Source organism: Capra hircus, chromosome 1 (genome assembly GCF_001704415.2).
Source record: "Capra hircus breed San Clemente chromosome 1, ASM170441v1, whole genome shotgun sequence".
Lineage (NCBI taxonomy): Eukaryota > Metazoa > Chordata > Mammalia > Artiodactyla > Bovidae > Capra > Capra hircus.
In genome coordinates, this window is record NC_030808.1 from 152250679 (window position 1) to 152272703 (window position 22025).

Here is a 22025-nt window from a genome sequence, read left to right on the forward strand (position 1 = left end):
AAAAAAAAATTTTAAGTCCTCTATTACTCCTTTAATTTTCACTTTTATAGCCTACTATTACTTTGCAAAAAAAAAGACCCTATTTTTTAAAAGCAAACTTCATATGTATATATTTTATAATTTTTGTGACTTTTTTTTCTTCTTTTCTTTAATATTGTATTTTTGAAATTCCAAACTCTACTCTAGATTTTTAATCTTTGCTTTTTGGTATTTGTTATCAATTTTGTACTTTTAAGAACCCAATCTTCAGTACCCATTTTTACTTGGGAGCGAGATTACTGGCTTGATTGCTCTCTCCCTCTTTGGACTCTCCTTTTTCTCCACCAGGTCACCTGTGTCTCCTCCCTACCCCCTCTCTTCTCTACCCAGCTCTGTGAGTTTCTGTGTGTTCCAGACAGTGGAGAACACTTAGGGAACTGATTACTGGCTGGATCTGTCTCTCTGCTTTTGATTCCCCCCTTTTATCCTCCTGGCCACCTCTGTCTCCTTCCTCCCTCTTCTCTTCTCTGTATAACTCTGTGAACATCTCTGACCAGTCCAGACTGTGGAGCGCACATAAGGAAGTGATTACTGGCTAGCTTGCTCTCTCCTCTATTTATTCCACCTCATCTCATCCGGGTCACCTCTAACTCCCTCCTCCCTCTTCTCTTCTCCATGTAACACTGTGAATCTCTCTGGGTGTCCCTCACTGTGGAGAAACTTTTAATCTTTAACCTAGATGCTTTATCAATGGTGTTGTATAGAAGGAGAAGTCTTGAGACTACTGTAAAAATAAGACTGAAAACCAGAAGCAGGAGGCTTAAGTCCAAAACCCTGAGAACACCAGAGAACTCCTGCCTCCAGGGAACATTAATTGACAGGAGCTCATCAAACGCCTCCATACCTACACTGAAACCAAGCACCACCCAAGGGCCAACAAGTTCCAGAGTTCCAGAGCAAGACGTAACATGCAAATTCTCCAGCAACACAGAACACAGCCCTGAGCTCCAATATACAGGCTGCCCAAAGTTACTCCAAAACCACTGACATCTTATAACTCATTACTGGACACTTCATTGCACTCCAGAGAGAGGAAATCCAGCTCCACCCACCAGAACACCGACACAAGCTTCCCTAACCGGGAAACCTTGACAAGCCACTGATACAACCCCACCCACAGTGAGGAAACTCCACAATAAAGAGAACTCCACAAACTGCCAGAATACAGAAAGGACGCCCCAAACTCAGCAATGTAAACAAGATGAAGAGACAGAGGAATACCCAGCAGGTAAAGGAACAGGATAAATGCCCACTAAACCAAACAAAAGAGGAAGAGATAGGGAATCTACCTGATAAAGAATTCCAAATAATGATAGTGAAAATGATCCAAAATCTTGAAATCAAAATGGAATCACAGATAAATAGCCTGGAGACAAGGATTGAGAAGAGATGCAAGAAAGGTTTAACAAGGACCTAGAAGAAATAAAAAAGAGTCAATATATAATGAATAATGCAATAAATGAGATCAAAAACACTCTGGAGGGAACCAACAGTAGAATAACAGAGGCAGAAGATAGGATTAGTGAATTAGAAGATAAAATGGTAGAAATAAATGAATCAGAGAGGAAAAAAGAAAAACAAATGAAAAGAAATGAGGACAATCTCAGAGACCTCCAGGACAGTGTTAAATGCCCCAACATTCGAATCATAGGAGTCCCAGAAGAAGAAGGCAAAAAGAAAGACCATGAGAAAATACTTGGGGAGATAATAGTTGAAAACTTCCCTAAAATGGGGAAGGAAATAATCACCCAACTCCAAGAAACCCAGAGAGTCCCAAACAGGATAAACCCAAGGCGAAACACCCCAAGACACATATTAATCAAATTAACAAAGATCAAACACAAAGAACAAATATTAAAAGCAGCAAGGGAAAACCAACAAACAACACACAAGGGGATTCCCATAAGGATAACAGCTGATCTTTCAATAGAAACTCTTCAGGCCAGGAGGGAATGGCAAGACATACCTAAAGTGATGAAAGAAAATAACCTACAGCCCAGATTACTGTACCCAGCAAGGATCTCATTCAAATATGAAAGAGAAATCAAAAGCTTTACAGAGAAGCAAAAGCCGAGAGAATTCAGCACCACCAAACCAGCTCTCCAACAAATGCAAAAAGATATTCTCTAGACAGGAAACACAAAAAGGGTGTATAAACTTGAACCCAAAACAATAAAGTAAATGGCAACGGGATCATACTTCTCAATAATTACTTTAAATGTAAATGGGTTGAATGCCCCAACCAAAAGACAAAGACTGGCTGAATGGATACAAAAATAAGACCCCTATATATGCTGCTTACAAGAGACCCACCTCGAAACAGGGGACACATACAGACTGAAAGTGAAGGGCTGGAAAAAAGATTTTCCATGCAAATAGAGACCAAAAGAAAGCAGGAGTAGCAATACTCATATCAGATAAAATAGACTTTAAAACAAAGGCTGTGGAAAGAGACAAAGAAGGACACTACATAATGATCAAAGGATCAATCCAAGAAGAAGATAAAACAATTATAAATATATATGCACCCAACATAGGAGCACCACAGTATGTAAGACAAATGCTAACAAGTATGAAAGGGGAAATTAACAGTAACACAATAATAGTGGGAGACTTTAATACCCCACTCACACCTATGGATAGATCAACTAAACAGAAAATTAACAAGGAAACAAACTTTAAATGATACAATAGACCAGTTAGACCTAATTGTTATCTATAGGACATTTCATCCCAAAACAATGAATTTCACCTTTTTCTCAAGTGCTCACGGAAACTTCTCCAGGATAGATCACATCCTGGGCCATAAATCTAGCCTTGGTAAATTCAAAAAAATTGAAATCATCCCAGGCATTTTTTCTGACCACAATGCAGTAAGATTAGATCTCAATTACAGGAGAAAAACTATTAAAAATTCCAACATATAGAGGCTGAACAACATGCTGCTGAATAACCAACAAATCACAGAAGAAATAAAAAAAGAAATCAAAATATGCATAGAAACTAATGAAAATGAAAACACAACAACCCAAAACCTGTGGGACACTGTAAAAGCAGTGCTAAGGAGAAAAGTTCATAGCAATACAGGCATACCTCAAGAAACAAGAAAAAAGTCAAATAAATAACCTAACTCTACACCTAAAGCAACTAGAAAGGGGAGAAATGAAGAACCCCAGGGTTAGTAGAAGGAAAGAAATCTTAAAAATTAGGGCAGAAATAAATGCAAAAGAAACAAAAGAGACCACAGCAAAAATCAACAAAGCCAAAAGCTGGTTCTTTGAAAGGATAAATAAAATTGACAAACTATTAGCCAGACTCATCAAGAAACAAAGGGAGAAAAATCAAATCAATAAAATTAGAAATGAAAATGGAGAGATCACAACAGACAACACAGAAATACAAAGGATCATAAGACACTACTATCAGCAATTATATGCCAATAAAATGGACAACTTGGAAGAAATGGACAAATTCTTAGAAAAGTACAACTTTCTGAAACTGAACCAGGAAGAAATAGAAAATCTTAACAGACCCATTACAAGCACAGAAATTGAAACTGTAATCAGAAATCTTCCAGCAAACAAAAGCCCAGGTCCAGACAGCTTCACAGCTGAATTCTACCAAAAATTTAGAGAAGAGCTAACACCTATCCTACTCAAACTCTTCCAGAAAATTGCAGAGGAAGCTAAACTTTCAAACCCATTCTATGAGGCCACTATCACCCTAATACCAAAACCTGACAAAGATGCCGCAAAAAAAGAAAACTACAGGCCAATATCACTGATGAACATAGATGCAAAAATCCTTAACAAAATTCTAGCAATCAGAATCCAACAACACATTGATAAGATCATACACCATGACCAAGTGGGCTTTATCCCAGGGATGCAAGGATTCTTCAATATCTGCAAATCAATCAATGTAATACACCACATTAACAAATTGAAAAATAAAAGCCATATGATTATCTCAATAGAAGCAGAGAAAGCCTTTGACAAAATTCAACATCTATTTATAATAAAACCTCTCCAGAAAGCAGGAATAGAAGGAACATACCTCAACATAATAAAAGCTATATGTGACAAACCCACAGCAAACATTATCCTCAATGGTGAAAAATTGAAAGCATTTCCCCTCAAGTCAGGAACAAGACAAGGGTGCCCACTTTCACCACTACTATTCAACATAGTTTTGGAAGTTTTGGTCATAGCAATCAGAGAAGAAAAAGAAATAAAAGGAATCCAAATTGGAAAAGAAGAAGTAAAACTCTCACTGTTTGCAGATGACATGATCCTCTACATGGAAAACCCTAAAGAGTCCACCAGAAAATTACTAGAGCTAATCAATGAATATAGTAAAGTTGCAGGATATAAAATCAACACACAGAAATCCCTTGCATTCCTATACGCTAATAATGAGAAAATAGACAGAGAAATTAAGGAAACAATTCCATACACCACTGTAACGAAAAGAATAAAATACTTAGGAATACATCTACCTAAAGAAACTAAAGACCTATACATAGGAAACCATAAAACACTGGTGAAAGAAATCAAAGAGGACACTAATAGATGGAGAAATACACCATGTTCATGGATCAGAAGAATCAATATAGTGAAAATGAGTATACTACCCAAAGCAGTCTATAGATTCAATGCAATCCCTCTCAAGCAACAACGGTATTTTTCAGAGCTAGAACAAATAATTTCACAATTTGTATGGAAATACAAAAAACCTCGAATAGCCAAAGCAATCTTGAGAAAGAAGAATGGAACTGGAGGAATCAACCTGCCTGACTTCAGGCTCTACTACAAAGCCACAGTCATCAAGACAGTATGGTACTGGCACAAAGACAGAAATGTAGATCAATGGAACAAAATAGAAAGCCCAGAGATATGGACATCTTATCTTTGACAAAGGAGGCAAGAATATACAAAGGATTAAAGACAATCTCTTTAACAAGTGGTGCTGGGAAAACTGGTCAACCGCTTGTAAAAGAATGAAACTAGAACACTTTCTAACAACATACACAAAAATAAACTCAAAATGGATTAAAGATCTAAACGTAAGACCAGAAACTATAAAACTCCTAGAGGAGAACATAGGCAAAACACTCTCCGACATACAACACAGCAGGATCCTCTATGACCCACCTCCCAGAATATTGGAAATCAAAGCAAAAATAAACAAATGGGACCTAATTAAACCTAAAAGCTTCTGCACAACAAAGGAAACTATAAGCAAGGTGAAAAGACAGCCTTCGGAATGGGAGAAAATAATAGCAAATGAAGCAACTGACAAACAACTAATCTCAAAAATATATAAGCAACTCCTGCAGCTCAATTCCAGAGAAATAAATGACCCAATCAAAAAATAGGCCAAAGAACTAAACAGACATTTCTCCAAAGAAGACATACAGATGGCTAACAAACACATGAAAAGATACTCAATATCACTCATCATCAGAGAAATGCAAATCAAAACCACAATGAGGTACCATTTCATGCCAGTCAGAATGGCTGCTATCCAAAAGTCTACAAGCAATAAATGTTGGAGAGGGTGTGGAGAAAAGGGAACCCTCTTACACTGTTGGTGGGAATGCAAACTAGTACAGCCACTATGGAGAACAGTGTGGAGATTCCTTAAAAAACTGGAAATAGAACTGCCTTATGACCCAGCAATCCCACTGCTGGGCATACACACTGAAGAAACCAGAATTGAAAGAGACACGTGTACCCCAATGTTCATCACAGCAGTGTTTATAATAGCCAGGACATGGAAGCAACCTAGATATCCATCAGCAGACGAATGGATAAGAAAGCTGTGGTACATATACACAATGGAGTATTACTCAGCCACTAAAAAGAATACATCTGAATCAATTCTAATGAAGTGGATGAAACTGGAGCCTATTATACAGAGTGAAGTAAGCCAGAAAGAAAAACACCAATACAGTATACTAACACATATATATGGAATTTAGAAAGGTGGTAATGATAACCCTGTATGTGAGACAGCAAAAGAGACACAGATGTATAGAACAGTCTTTTGGACTCTGTGGGAGAGGGCAAGGGTGGGATGATTTGGGAGAACAGCATTGAAACACGTATAATATCATATATGAAACAAATCACCAGTCCAGGTTTGATGCATGATACTGGATGCTTGGGGCTGGTGCACTGGGATGACCCAGAGGGATGGTACGGGGAGGGAGAAGGGAGGGGGTTCCAGGATGGGGAACACGTGTATACCTGTGGCGAACTCCTGTTGATGTGCGGCAAAACCAATACAATATTGTAAAGTAATTAACCTCCAATTAAAATAAATAAATTTATATTTTAAAAAAACACATAGATCTATGGAACAGAATAGACAGCTCAGAACTAAACCCACATGGACATGATCAGTTAATTTACAACAAAGGAAGGAGGGGAAGAAATGGTCTCTTCATTAAATGGTGCTGAAAAATTAGACAGCTACATGCAAAAATTTAAAAAAAAGGAAAAGAAAAAAGAAACTGTACTACTATTATACACCATTTACAAACATAAACTCAAAACGGATTAAAGACTTAAATGTAAGACTTGAAACCATAGGACATAGTCAGTATATCTTTGACACTGATTTTAGCAATATTATTTTGGATTTGTCTCCTCAGGCAAGGGAAACAAAAACAAAGATAAACAAATGGGACTACATCAAACTAAGAAGCTTTTGCACAACAAAGGAAACCATCAACAAATTAAAAAGGCAACCAACTGAATGGGAGAAGATATTTGTAAACAATATGCCCAATAAAGGTTTAATGGCTAAACTATAAACAGAACTCACACAACTCAACATTGAAAAAAACAATAATTAAAAAATGGGCAGAGAATCTGAATAGACATTTTTCCAAAGAAGATATACAGATGATCAATAGACATATGAATAGACATCACTAATCATGAAGGAAATGCAAGTCAAAACCACAAGGAGATATCACCTCACACCTGTCAGAAAGTTATTATCTATTATTTCATTATCCAAAAGACAACAAAGCATTGGCAAGACTGTGGAGAAGACAGAACCTGCATGCATGGTTGGTGGGAACATAAATTAGTGCAGCCACTATGGAAAACAGTATGGAGGTTCCTCAAAAAATTAAAAATAGAACTATCATATGATCCAGCAATTCTACTTCTGGGTACTTATTTGAAAAACATGAAAACACTAATTCAAACAGATATATGCACTTCTACATTCACTGGAGCACTATTTACAAGAGCCAAGAAATGGAAACCCCCTGTGTCCATCCATACAGGAGCAGATGGAGGGCGATGCATGCAGTTGGCCCTTGAGAACCGTGAGGATGAACTGCGCGGGTCCACTTACACGTTGTTTATCAATAAATAACTGCTATTACTACACAGTATACAGTTGGTGGAGTCTGTAGAGTTACCTGTAAATTGAATTGTGGATATAGAGGGCCAAATCAAGAGTTATACACGGATTTTTAAAATTTACTTTTGGCTGTGCTGGGTCTTTGCTGCAGGAGCGCTTCTCTCGTTCTGGCGAGTGCGGGCTCCTCTCTAGCTGTGAGGTGCGGGATTCTCATTCTGGAGGTTTCTCTCCTCGTGGGCACAGGCTCTAGGCATGCAGCTTCAGTGGCTGCGGCCGAAGGATCCAGAGCACAGGACAGCTGTGGAGCATAGGCTTAGCTGCTCCACAGGCTTAGCTCCTCGGCATGTGGCGTCTTCCCAGTTTAGGAACTAAACCTGTGTTCCCTGCATTTGCAGGTGGATTCTTAACCACCGGCCCACCATGGATTTACAACCACACAGAGGGCTGGTGCCTATAACTCCTGGGGTTATTCAAGGGTTAACTGTATACACAAGGGTATATTACCCAGCCATTAAAAAAAAAAAAAAAGGAAAACTTGCCATTTGTCACAATGTGGATTCACTTAGTATTATTATAAGTGAAGTAAGTCATACAGAGAAAGGCAAATACTGTATGGTTTCACTTATATGTGTAATCTAAAAACCAAAAGAAATAAACATGCGCAACGAAACGGAAAGTCTTAGATACAGAGAACAAACCGCTGGCGGCCAGAGGGGAGCAGGCGGGGAGCTGGGCGAAAGAAGTGAAGGGGATTAAGAGGTACAGACTGCTACTTATAAGACAAATAACTTATGGGGCTGTGGTGTATGTAACAGCATAGTGGGCATAGCCAGTCGTAATAACTTTTTATGGTGGCAGATGGTTACCAGGGGCCTTCCCAGGCAGTGTCAGCAGTGAGGAAAAACCTGCCTGCCAATGCAAGAGATGTTAGTGATGCAAGTTTGACCCCTGGGTTGGGAAGATTCCTGGAGGAGGGCATGGCAACCCACTCCAGTACTCTTGCCTGGAGAATCCCATGGACAGAGGAGCCTGGCGGGCTACAGTCCCTGGGGTCTCACAGAGTTGGACGCAACTGAAGCGATGGCATGCATACATAGTGACTAGATTTATCATGGTGATCAATTTGTGTTGCTTATAAATGTCAAATCACTGTGCTGCCCACCTGAAACTAACAAGATGCTGTATGTCAACTATAATACTTCAGTAAAAAGGGGAGATAGTACAGCTGCTATGGAAAATAGCACTGAGGTTCCTCAGAAACTTAGAAATAGAAATACCATATGATCCAGCCATTCTACTTCTGAGTTTATAGCCAAAGAATTAAAAGCAGGGTCTCATGGAAATATTTGTACCCCATGTTCACAACAGCATTACTCACAACAACCAAAGGTAGAAGCATCCCAAATATTTGTTGATTGATGAACAAAGTGTGGTATATACATAAAATGGAATTCTAACTTTATTTCCTTCCTTAAGCGGGAAGGAAGTTCTGTCACATGCTACAACATGGATGAAGCTTGAGGGTATTATGCTAAGTGAAATAAGTCAGGCACAAAAAGATAAAACTTGTATGATTCCACTCATCTGAGGTATCTAAAGCATTCAAATTCATAGAAACAGAAAGCAGAATACAAGGCTGGGGAAAGGGAAATGTTATTTAATGGGTAGAGAGTTTCAGTTTTGCAAGATGAAGTTCTATTGCACAACAATGTGAGTATAGTTAACACTATTGGACTGTACACTTAAAAATGGTTCAAATAGTAAATTGGGTTTTTTTTTCTTTACCAGTCAAAAAATAGCTGGTAAACTGGTGTGATGCCCCTTAACTGGCTTAACCATTCTTCTACTAGCTATTCAGATCAGAAGTCAGCAAACTGTTTCTTAAAGGACCAGACAGTAAATATTTTAGGCTTTGTTGGCCATAGTCTCTGCTGTTACAGCAGGAAAGAAGATGTAAACAATATGTCCTTGAGGGTGGCTGTGCTTCAGTACAAATGCATCTGCAAAAGTAAGAGGAAGGCCATCATGTGTTGAGCCTGGGTTTAGACTGTTTCTACAATTTCTAATTTCTAATATTATAAAAATGCTGCTAATGAATGTCTTTGTGGAAAAAGTCTATATATATTATTTATATAATACATATACTTTCCTAAGTTTTTTTTTTTTAATCGACTTCTGCTTCATTGATTATGCTAAAGCCTTTGACTGTGTGGATCACAACAAACTGTGGAATATTCTTAGTGAGATGGGAATACTACACCACCTTACCTGCTTCCTGAAAAACCTGTGTGCAGATCAAGAAGCCACAGTTAGAACCAGACATGGAACAACAGACTGGTTCCAAATTGGGCAAATACATCAAGGCTATATATTCTCACCCTGCTTATTTAACTTATATGCAGAGTACATCATGCGAAACGCAGGGCTGGATGAAGCACAAGCTGGAATCAAGATTGCTGGGAGAAATATCAACAACATCAGATATGCAGATGATATCACTTTAATGGCAGAAAGCAAAGAAGAACTAAAGAGCCTCTTAATGGAGATAAAAGAGGAAAGTGAAAAAGTTGGCTTAAAATTCAACATTCAAAAAATGAAGATCATGGCAAATAGATCGGGAAAATATGGAAACAGTATCAGATTTCGTTTTCTTGGGCTCCAAAATCACTGTGGACAGTGACTGCAGCCACGAAATTAGAAGACGCTTACTCCTTGGAAGAAGAGCTATGACAAACTTAGATAGTGAATTCAAAAGCAGAGACATCACTTTTCCAGCAAAAGTCCATACAGTCAAGGTTATGGTTTTTCCAGTGGTCATGTATGGATGTGAGAGTTGGACCATAAAGAAAGCTGAGCAGCGAAGAAATGATGCTTTTGATCTGTGGTGCTTGAGAAGACTCTTGAGAGTCCCTTGGACTGCAAGAGATCAAACCAGTCAATCCTAAAGGAAATCAACCGTGAATATTCATTGAAAGGACTGATGCTGAAGCTGAAGCTCCAATACTTTGGCCACCTGATGTGAAGAGCTGACTCATTTGAAAAGACCCTGATACTGTGAAACATTGAGGGCAAGAGAAGAAGGGGGTGACGGAGGATGAGATGCTTGGATGGCATCACTGACTCAATGAACATGAGTTTGCGCAAGCTCAGGGAGATAGTGAAGGACAGAGAAGCCTGGCATGCTGCAGTCTATGGGGTCACAAAGAGTCAGATGTGACTTAGTGACTGAACGACAATAACAATAGATAGATAGATGAGCCAAGTGTGGTATATACATAAAATGGAATTTTATTTTATTTCCTTCCTTAAGTAGGAAGGAAATTCTGTCACATGCTACCACATGGATGCAGCTTGAGGACATTATACTAAGTGAAATGAGCCTATATATAATAGCCTATATATTATATATACAGTAATACTATGTATATATAGTAACTTTTCTTAGGAAAGTATGTATATTATAAGTATATTATATACTTTCTCTTCTTAGGAAAGAATTCTACAAATTCTTAATGGAGTAAAATTACGGCTATTTCTAAGGTCCTTGAAGCACACTCTTGGATACGGCTTGAAGCTGCTTTCTGATCCTGATTTAGCAACACCTTTGGACTCTGCTGAGGCAGTACCTGGAATGGAGAGCCTAAGGAGAGCCTAAGTTCTAAGGCTGCACCACTCAGTCCAGCTCCGCCTCCTTGTCTCTGCCCCTGCAGGTCTGCCAGGCCCTTTACCCTCAGCCAGCAGGCCATCTGCCTCCTGCTCAACCTGTCCACCAACCCGTGTGCTGCCTTTTCCTTCCCAGCGCACGAGTCACTCAGTTCTCACGTGCAGACTGCACGCAGGGACTTCCTCCAGCTCCTTCTGGAAACCCTAGAATATGACAGCAAGAGGATCCTGCACCGCACAAAAGCACACAGAGACGATAAGACGTGGTGGGGCTTGAACACAGAAGGATGAGTAGCCGCTGACTTGTAGATGACAAGCTGAATCTGAGGCCCAGGGTGAGGAAAGGCAAGGAGCGACTCAGCCTGCTGAGAACTCCCACAGGCTCTGTGGCCCAGTACTTGGTGGTACCAGCTGTTTCCAGAAGTGTGGGTGCAGATGGCACTGGGTGAAAGTCATTAGAGAGTGTCTCTTCCCCACGTTCACACAGCCAGACCACTGCATGGCCCCAAGCCCGCAACAAGACTAAACGGCTGAAAACACAAGTCTCTGGATAAAGGCACAGCAGGCAGCCGTGAGGACGGGGCACCGGACTGAAGACAGCACGATACTAGAGATTCTCACAGTGAACTGAGAGAAAGCTTACGTGCCAAGGGCTGAGATCCGCCCCACTCTTCGCTGGCTTGGCTCCCAGACCACAGGTAGCTAGGATGGTATCTTCCAGGCACATACTGGAAGATACTTTCTGGAGAGACCTAAAGATACAAAAATGTGGGTTACATAAGGCAACAGGTGGATTGCCATACAGAGAAGCCCACGTTATCAACTCCCCATGATGCACAAAGTTCTCAGCAGCTTTTAGCTCCCCATTTTAAAATATGAATGGAAAACCAAGTTTCCCCACAAATCTGAGGAGAGCCTCTAACAAGAAAGGTAGAGACCAAAACAGGAAAGGAAAAAAAAAAAAAAAGTAAATGGAGGGTGATGACTGGGCCTCTGAACATCCGGATAGGTTAGATATTATTTCTAAGTGTGTCTGTGAGGGTGTTTCTGGATGAAGCCAACGTTTGCGTCAGTAGGCTGAGTCGAGCAGATTGCCCTCCCTGTGTCAGTGGGCCTCACCCAATCTGCTGAGGACCTGCACAGAATGAAAGCCTGAGTGAGAAAGAATTCTCCCTGCCTGTCTGTATCTGGGTCATTGGTCTTCTCCCGCTTTCAGACTCAGACTTGAACTTAAACAACAATAGTCTTGCATCTCAGGCTGTCAGACGCAGGCTGAAATTATCCTGTCTGCTCCCCGAGGCCCCCAGCTTGAAAACTGTAGATCCTGGACTTCCCAGCCTCCATAACTGTGTGAGCCAACTCCTTATAGTAAACCAACCTCTCTCTCTCATTTATCTTTAAATTACCCATCTCTTTGCTTTGTTGTGAATTTCTCTATTCCCCTCCTGTTTTCTCATCTTCAACGTCAGACATTTATTTGTTTTGCTAAGTTTATATTATCCTTAATAAACCCCCCAAATCCATCCATTTGTCTGTCTGTTAAATGTCTTCACTTGTTTGAGAAGATAAAAAACATCTAACTGTGTGGATAAAATCAAATAACAAAATTATAATAAAACACTGACCAAATAAATATTATATATTTATATAACTATAAATATATATTATTATATATACAATATATATTATATATAATTATATATATTGCTCTGCTTTCTCCAGAGAATCCAGACTAATACAGAAACTATACAGGGAGATGAAAACCTAAACCTCACCTCTAAGGAGAAAAATTAGAATCAAAACTTATTTTTTCCCCAATGAAAAATTAAATATTGAAGAATATGATTTTGTCAAATAGGGTTGAGAAAACAACAATCACAGAAAACTAACCAGTCTGATCACATGGACCACAGCCTTGTCTAATTCAATGAAACTATGAGCCATGCCGTGCAGGGCCACCCAAGATAGACGGGTCCTGGTGGAGAGGTCTGACAGAAGATGGTCCACTGGAGAAGGGAATGGCAAACCACTTCAATATTCTTGCCTTGAGAACCCTATGAACAGTATAAAAAGGACTGAGTTTTGGAGAGTCACAAATTATTGCAATATCTAACATTTTTGACCAAACTTCAAAGAACTGATTTTTGCTCCTTTGGGAGACAATACTGCCCCTGTGCAGAGTGTATGCCTTAGATCAGAGAGGACATTACTTCTGTGAAATAAGACTCAGTTGCTATTTTTAAAATGGACATTGGAAGAATAAAAAAGGGTTCTTGGAAATTAAAATTATAAAAGCAGAAATTTAAAAACTCACTGAAAGGATGGCGAGCAAGATCTCCCAGAAAGCAAAATGCTAAGAAAGAAGATGGCAGAGAAGGAGAGGACGGATTGCAAAATGATGGCATCAGTTCAGGAAGCTCAACGTTTTCCTAATGAAAGTTCCAGAAAGAGAAAACAGGTGGGGTATGTGTGTGTTTGTTTTAGTGGTGAGGAATAATTCAAGTAAATTTCCCCAAGGGACTGAAGAATATGCATTTCCAAACTCAAAGCAGCCAGGGAGAGCCGAAAGGAGCAGATGAAACCCCCTTCCAAGGCACCTCCCCAAGACTCCAGAGCACTGGGAGCAAAAAGACTGTCCTGAGACACCCATTCTCTTACTCCCAGGAGGTGCCTTCCAGCTCCTGGTCGGTAAGAATCCCAAGGGTGGACAAGGCTTTTCTAGCAGATTTGTCACGAGGATTTCAGCTCATTTAACCTGACTGTGGCTCAGATCATGAACTCCTTATTGCCAAATTCAGACTTAAAGAAAGTAGGGAAAAACCACTAGACCATTCATGTATGACCTAAATCAAATTCCTTATGATGATACAGTGGAAGTGAGAAATAGATTTAAGGGACTAGATCTGATAGATAGAGTGCCTGATGAACTAGGGAATGAAGTTCATGACATTGTAAAGGTAACAGGGATCAAGACCATCCCCATGGAAAAGAAATGCAAAAAAGCAAAATGGCTGTTTGGGGAGGACTTACAAATAGCTGTGAAAAGAAGCGAAGCGAAAAGCAAAGAAGAAAAGGAAAGATATAAGCATCTGAATGCAGAGTTCCAAAGAATAGCAAGAAGAGATAAGAAAGCCTTCTTCAATGATCAATGTAAAGAAATAGAGGAAAACAACAGAATGGGAAAGACTAGAGATCTCTTCAAGAAAATTAGAGACACCAAGGGAACCGTTCATGCAAAGATGAGCTCGATAAAGGACAGAAATGGTAGGGACCTAACAGAAGCAGAATATATTAAGAAGAGGTGGCAAGAATACACAGAAGAACTGTACAAAAAAGATCTTCACAACCAAGATAATTACGATGGTGTGATCACTCACCTAGAGCCAGACATCCTGGAATATGAAGTCAAGTGGGTCTTAGAAAGCCTCAATACGAACAAAGCTAGCGGAGGTGATGGTATTCCAGTTGAGCTATTTCAAATCCTGAAAGATGATGCTGTGAAAGTGCTGCACTCAATATGCCAGCACATTTGGAAAACTCAGCAGTGGCCACAGGACTGGAAAAGGTCAGTTTTCATTCCAATCCCAAAGAAAGGCAATGCCAAAGAATGCTCAAACTACCGCACAATTGCACTCATCTCACATGCTAGTAAAGTAATGCTCAAAATTCTCCAAGCCAGGCTTCAGCAATATGTGAATCGTGAACATCCAGATGTTCAAGCTGGTTTCAGAAAAGGCAGAGGAACCAGAGATCAAATTGCCAACATCCGCTGGATCATGGAAAAAGCAAGAAAGTTCCAGAAAAACATCTATTTCTGCTTTATTGAGTATGCCAAAGCCTTTGACTATGTGGATAACAAGAAACTGTGGAAAATTCTGAAAGATGGGAATACCAGACCACCTAACCTGCCTCTTGAGAAACCTGTATGCAGGTCAGGAAGCAACAGTTAGAACTGGACATGGAACAACACACTGGTTCCAAATAAGAAAAGGAGTACGTCAAGGCTGTATATTGTCACCCTGCTTATTTAACTAATATGCAGAGTACATCATGAGAAACGCTGGGCTGGAAGAAACACAAGCTGGAATCAAGATTGCTAGGAGAAATATCAATAACCTCAGATATGCAGATGACACCACCCTTATGGCAGAAAGTGAAGAGGAACTAAAAATCCTTTCGATGAAAGTGAAAGAGGAGAGTGAAAAAGTTGGCTTAAAGCTCAACATTCAGAAAACAAAGATCATGGCATCTGGTCCCACCACTTCATGGGAAATAGATGGGGAAACAGTGGAAACAGTGTCAGACTTTATTTTGGGGGGCTCCAAAATCACTGCAGATGGTGACTGCAGCCATGAAATTATAAGACACTTACTCCTTGGAAGGAATGTTATGACCAACCTAGACAGCATATTCAAAAGCAGAGACATTACTTTGCTTACAAAGGTCCGTCTAGTCAAGGCTATAGTTTTCCTAGTAGTCATGTATGGATATGAGAGTTGGACTGTGAAGAAGGCTGAGTGCCAAAGAACTGATGCTTTTGAACTGTGGTGTTGGAGAAGACTCTTGAGAGTCCCTTGGATTGCAAGGAGATCCAACCAGTCCATCCTAAAGGAGATCAGTCCTGAGTGTTCATAGGAAGGATTGATGTTAAAGCTGAAACTCTAGTACTTTGGCCACCTCATGCGAAGAGTTGACTCACTGGAAAAGACTCTGATGCTGGGAGGGATTGTGGGCAGGAGGAGAAGTGGATGACGACAGAGGATGAGATGGCTGGATGGCATCACCGACTCAATGCACATGAGTCTGAGTGAACTCCGGGAGTTGGTGATGGACAGGGAGGCCTGGAGTGCTGCGATTCATGGGGTCGCAAAGAGTCGGACACAACTGAGTGACTGAACTGAATTGAACCCAAGAGGTTTTGAAAGGAGTTCTGAGGGCTAGATCACTTTTTCCCTTACTGTAGAAAGAATATATGCTCATTACAGAAAACATGGACATTTCAGAAAAGTATGGAGAAGGAAAAGCATCATCTATAATTGAAAAAAAGTCTGAACGTTTATTTATTTACCAGCATGGAGCTTTCTTTCTCAAGCTTTATTCCTTTCATAGGAAAAAGGAGCCTTAATTTACTTATAATTATTTTTAATTAGAGTTGACTATGTATTTTTTTTTTGTTTCCAAACTTATTCATTTTTAATTGAAGGAAAACTGCTTCAGTGAATTGTGTTGGTCTCTGCCACACAACAGCGTGAGTCAGCCATAGGCGCACGCATCCCCTCCCTCTGGACCCCCCTCCCCCCTCCCACCCCTTCCCACCCCTCTAGGTTGTCACAGAGCCCCGGCTTGAGTTCCCTGGGTCACACAGCAAGCCCCCATTGGTTATCTGTTTCACACGTGGTGTGTGTGCTTCCATGTCAGTCTCTCCATTCATCCCTCCCCCCTTTCCCCCCACCTGTGTCCATAAGTTCTGTCTTGCGTCTCCACTGTTGCCCTGTAAATAGGTTCATCAGTACCATCTTCCCAGATCCCATACACATGCATTTATATAGGATGGCAGTTTTCCTCTTTCTGACTTACTTCACTCTGTATAAGAGGCTCTAGGTTCATCCACCCCATTGGAACTGACGCAAATGTGTTCCTTTTTGTGGCTGAGTAATATTCCGTTGTGTATACACCATACTTCTTTATCCAGTCACCTGTCCATGGACATCTAGGTCACTTCCATGTCCTAGCTATTGTAAGTAGTGCTGCAATGGACACTGGGGCACACACGCCTTTTTCAGTTTCGGTTTCCTCAGAGTATATGCCAAGTAGTGGGACTGCTGGGTTATATGGTAGTTCTGCTGCTGCTGCTGCTAAGTCACTTCAGTCATGCCCAACTCTGTGCGACCCCATAAACAGCAGCCCACCGGGCTCCCCCGTCCCTGGGACTCTCCAGGCAAGAATGCTGGAGTGGGCTGCCATTTCCTTCTCCAGTGCTTGAAAGTGAAAAGGGAAAGTGAAGTCTCTCAGTCGTGGCCGACTCTTAGCGACCCCATGGACTGCAGCCCACCAGGCTCCCCCGTCCCTGGGAGTCTCCAGGCAAGAACGCTGGAGTGGGCTGCCATTTCCTTCTCCAATGCATGAAAGTGCAAAGAGAAAGTGAAGTCCTACTCTCAGCTTGTTCAGGAATCTCCATATCATCTTCCATAGTGGCTGTATCAGTTTATATTCCAACCAACAGTCCAAGAGGGTTCCCTTTTCTCCACACCCTCTCCAGCATTTATTATTTGTGCTTCTTTTTGGCCATTGTGACCAGTGTGAGGTGATCTCTCTTTATAGTTTTGATTTGCATTTCTCTAATGAGCCATGTTGAGCATCTTCTCATGTGTTTATTAGCCATTTGTATGTCTTCTTTGGAGAAAAGTCTGTTTAGGTCTTTTTGCCCACTTTCTGTTGGGCTGTTTTTCTGGTATTCAGTTTTATGAGCTGCTCGCATATTTTAGAGATTAATCCTTCTTCAGTTGTTTCATTCATTATTCATTTTCTCCCACTCTGAGGGTTATCTTGTCACCCTGTTTGTAGTTTCCTAGGCTGTGCAAAAGCTAATTAGGTCCCACTTGTTTATTTTTCTTTTTATTTCCATTACGTTGGGAGGTGAGTCACAGAGGATCTTGCTGTGATTCAATAGAGTTGACTGTATTTTTAGCAGTTATAATTCCTCTGGGAATCATCTAGTTTTGATATTCTTCCCGATGTGCTTGGTAAGATATCCTAGAGGAGATGTGGGCCACGTTCTCATCTCTGCGGCCATCCCAGACCGCGATGCTTCTGCTGTGGACGTGTGGAAATGCTCTTTCTAAGCGATGCCACTTGCTGCACTTAGGTTTCCGGTAGTCTGTCTTCCTGTTCCTCTTTCCTCTGGTGTCTTGCGGGTTTGGGTTCCTCTCTGTTGCCCTGGCTTAGTGAAGACCTGGCTGGGGCTGCCCCTCAGCACGTGCCTGCACTCTCCTCCCTTCCAACCCTGTGATTCAGCCACAGGGACCCCATGGGGCTCTCTGTCCAGCTGGCACCTACTGAACACCATCCAGTGAAATGTCACACATCGGAGAGAGGCAGAAAGCAAAAATGAAGAAGAAAAAAAACCAGCTGATTTTATTTTTGCTTTTGGTAGTGGAGCCTATTTAAGTTTCTGTTAAATATTTGTTCCTCAACAGCAGACTTGCTCCTGGAGTGTTTTTCTCTCTTGGTGGACATAATTTATTTCACGATTTCCCCTCCCTTGATGGACAACTGTGAAATACGGAGCCAAAGGCTGTCAAAGTTTAACTGAATAACATGGGAGGGAAACAAGGGTCCACGCTGCGGTTCCCTCTCTTGCTTTAAACCCAGACAAGCACAAAAGCACGTCCACAGAACCATCTGAGAATGACGAAGAGGCCTTGCAGACCGCTTCAGAGTCCACTGCCTAACAATGTCGTCATAAGTAGGCAAAGGAGAATGGACGCTGGATAGAGCACCTTCCTTTCTCATCCCCACAGCGAGGCAAAAATTGGCCTTATGAGCTGAAGCTGACCTAGAAAACATATTTGTAAGGTTTGCCCTTCCTCTTCAAAGTACAAAAATGGACACACTTGAAACGCAATTAAGACTGGGGCCGGAGAAGGCCAGTGGGACTATTTGGCGTCTAGCGCCACCTTGTGGTGGCTCATTCAAATCCCAGGCCCTTTCAAAGGGTCCCGTAGGACCGAATACTGACAGCCTTCTTGAAGAGTGTAGATTAAGTCATTTTCTTAGGCGATAAAAACTAACAGAAATAACGAGAACTTAACTGTAACTCTACAGTAAGCAAAGTCCTCACTTAGTCCTGGTAGCAGTCCCACGCTGCAAGTATTAGGATCTCAGTCCTAGAAGCATGACGGCCAAAGCTTGAAGAAGCAGGCTACGTGTATGCAGCGTCCTGGACTTAAACCCAGATGTTCATATTCTAAATAGCGTAACACAGTTAGAACTGTTGCATGCAGTAGACATAGAAACTCAAAAGAGATTAATAGTGCCATATAGTGCTGCATATGCTATGATGTTGTCCAGTTGCTCAGTCGTGTCCAACCCTGCACCCTCTGCAGCACGCCAGGCCTCCCTGTCCTTCACCATCTCCTGGAGTTTGCTCAGCTCAGTTCAGTTCAGTCACTCAGGCATGTCTGACTCTTTGTGACCTCATGAACCGCAGCACGCCAGGCCTCCCTGTTCATCACCAACTCCCGGAGTTTGCCCAAACTCATGCCCATTGGTTGGTGATGCCATCCAACCATCTCATCCACTGTCATCCACTTCTCCTCCTGCCCTCAATCTTGCCCAGCATCAGGGTTTTTTTCAAATGAATCGGTCAGTTCCTTGCGTCAGGTGGCCAAAGTATTGGAGTTTTGGCTTCAGCATCAGTCCTTCCAATGAACACTCAGCACTGATTTCCTTTAGGATGGACTGGTTGGATCTCCTTGCAGTCCAAGGGACTCTCAAGAGTCTTCTCCAACACCGCAGTTCAAAAGCATCAATTCTTTGGCACTCAGCTTTCTTTATAGCCCACTCTCACATCCATACACGACCACTGGAAAAACCATAGCCTTGACTAGACAGACATTGGTTGACAAAGCAATGTCTCTGCTTTTTAACATGCTATCTAGGTTGGTCATAACTTTCCTTCCAAGGAGTAAGCATCTTTTAATTTCATGGCTGCAGTCACCATCTGTGGTGATTTTGGAGCCCCAAAAAATGAAGTCAGCCACTGTTTCCACTGTTTCCCCATCTATTTGCCATGAAGTGATAGGACCGGATGCCATGATCTTAGTTTTCTGAATATTGAACTTTAAGCCAACTTTTTCACTCTCTTCTTTCACTTTCATCCAGAGGCTTTTTAGTTCCTCTTCACTCTCTGCCATGAGGGTGGTGTCACCTGCATATCTGAGGTTATTGATATTTCTGCCGGTAATCTTGATTCAAGTTTGTGCTTTATCCAGCCCAGCGTTTCTCATGATGTACTCTGAATATAAGTTAAATAAGCAGGGTGACAATATACAGCCTTGATGTACTTCTTTTCCTATTTGGAACCAGTCTGTTGTTCCATGTCCAGTTTTGCTCACTCATGTCCATCGAGTCAATGATGCCATCCAACCATCCAGTCATCTGTCTTACCCTTCTCCTTCTGCCTTCAATCTTTCCCAGCATCAGGGCCTTTTCTAATGAGCTGACTCTTCGCATCAGGTGGCCAAAGTATTAGCGCTTAAGCTTCAGCATCAGTCCTTCCAATGAATATTCAGGACTGATTTCCTTTAGGATGGACTGGTTGGATCTCCTTGCAGTCCAAGGGACTCTCAAGAGTCTTCTCCAACACCACAGTTCAAAAGCATCAATTCCTCAGCGCTCAGCTCTCTTTATGGTCCAACTCTCACATCCATACCTGACTACTGGTAAAACAATAGCTTTGACTAGACAGAACTTTGTTGGTAAAGTGATGTCTCTGCTTCCTCATATGTCTGTCTAGGTTGGTCACAGCTTTTCTTTCAAGAAGCAAGCAACTTTTAATTTCATGGCTGCAGTCACCATCTGCAGTGATTTTGGAGTCCAAGAAAATAAAGTCTGTCACTGTTTCCATTGTTTCCCCATCTATTTGCCATGAAGTGATGGGACCAGATGATATCATCATAGTTTTCTGAATGTTGAGTTTTAAGCCAGCTTTTTCACTCTCCTCTTTCACTTTGAAGAGGCTCTTTAGTTCCTTTTCGCTTTCTGCCAGAAGGGTAGTATCATCTGCATATCTGAGGTTATTGATATTTCTCCCTGCAATCTTGATTCCAGCTTGTGCTTCATCCAGTCTGGCATTTTCCATGATGTGCTCCACATATAAGTTAAATAAGCAGGGTGACAATATACAGCCTTGATGTACTCCTTTCCCTCTGGGAACTCCTCTCTGTTGTTCCATGTCCGGTTCTAATTGTTGTTTCTTGACCTGCATACAGATTTCTCAGAAGGCAGGTCAGGTGGTCTGGCATTCACATGTCTTTAAGAATTTTCTGCAGTTTGTTGTGATCCACACAGTCAAAAGCTTTAGCATAGTCAATGAAGCAGAAGTCGATGCTTTTCTGGAATTCTCTTCCTTTCTCTATGATCCAACTGATGTCAGCAATTTGTTCTTTGGTTCTCTGCCTTTTCTAAATCCAGCCTGTACATCTGAGAGTTCTCGGTTCATGTATTGCTGAAGCCTGGCTTGGAGAATTTTTAGCATTACTTTGCTACCATGTGAGATGAGTGCAATTGTGCGGTAGTGTGGGCATTCTTTGGCATTGCCTTTCTTTGGGATAGGAATGAAAACTGACCTTTTCCAGTCCTGTGGCCACTGCGGAGTTTTCCCAATGTGCTGGCATATTGAGTGCAGCTTTCACAGCATCATCTTTTAGGATTTGAAACAGCTCAGCTGGAATTCCATCACCTCCACCAGCTTCGTTCATAGTGACGCTTCCTAAGGCCCACTTGACTTGGCACTCCAGGGTGTCTGGCTCTAGGTGAGTGATCGCAGAGTCGTGGTTATCTGGGTCGTGAAGATCTTTTTTGTACAGTTCTTCTGTGTATTCTTGCCACCTCTCCTTAATATCCTCTGCTTCTATTAGGTCCATACCATTTCTGTCCTTTATTGTGTCCATCTTTGCATGAAATGTTCCCTTGGTATCTCTAATTTTTTTTTTAAAGAGATCTCTAGTCTCACCCATTCTGCTGTTTTTCTCTTTTTCTTTGCATTGATTGCTTAGGAAGCCTTTCTTATCTCTCCTTGCTATTCTTTGGAACTCTGCATTCAGATGAGTATATCTTTCCTTTTCTCCTTTGCCTTTTGCTTCTTTTTTAATCTATTTGTAAGGCCTTCTCAGATAACTATTTTGCCTTCCTGCATTTCTTTTATCTGGGGGATGGTT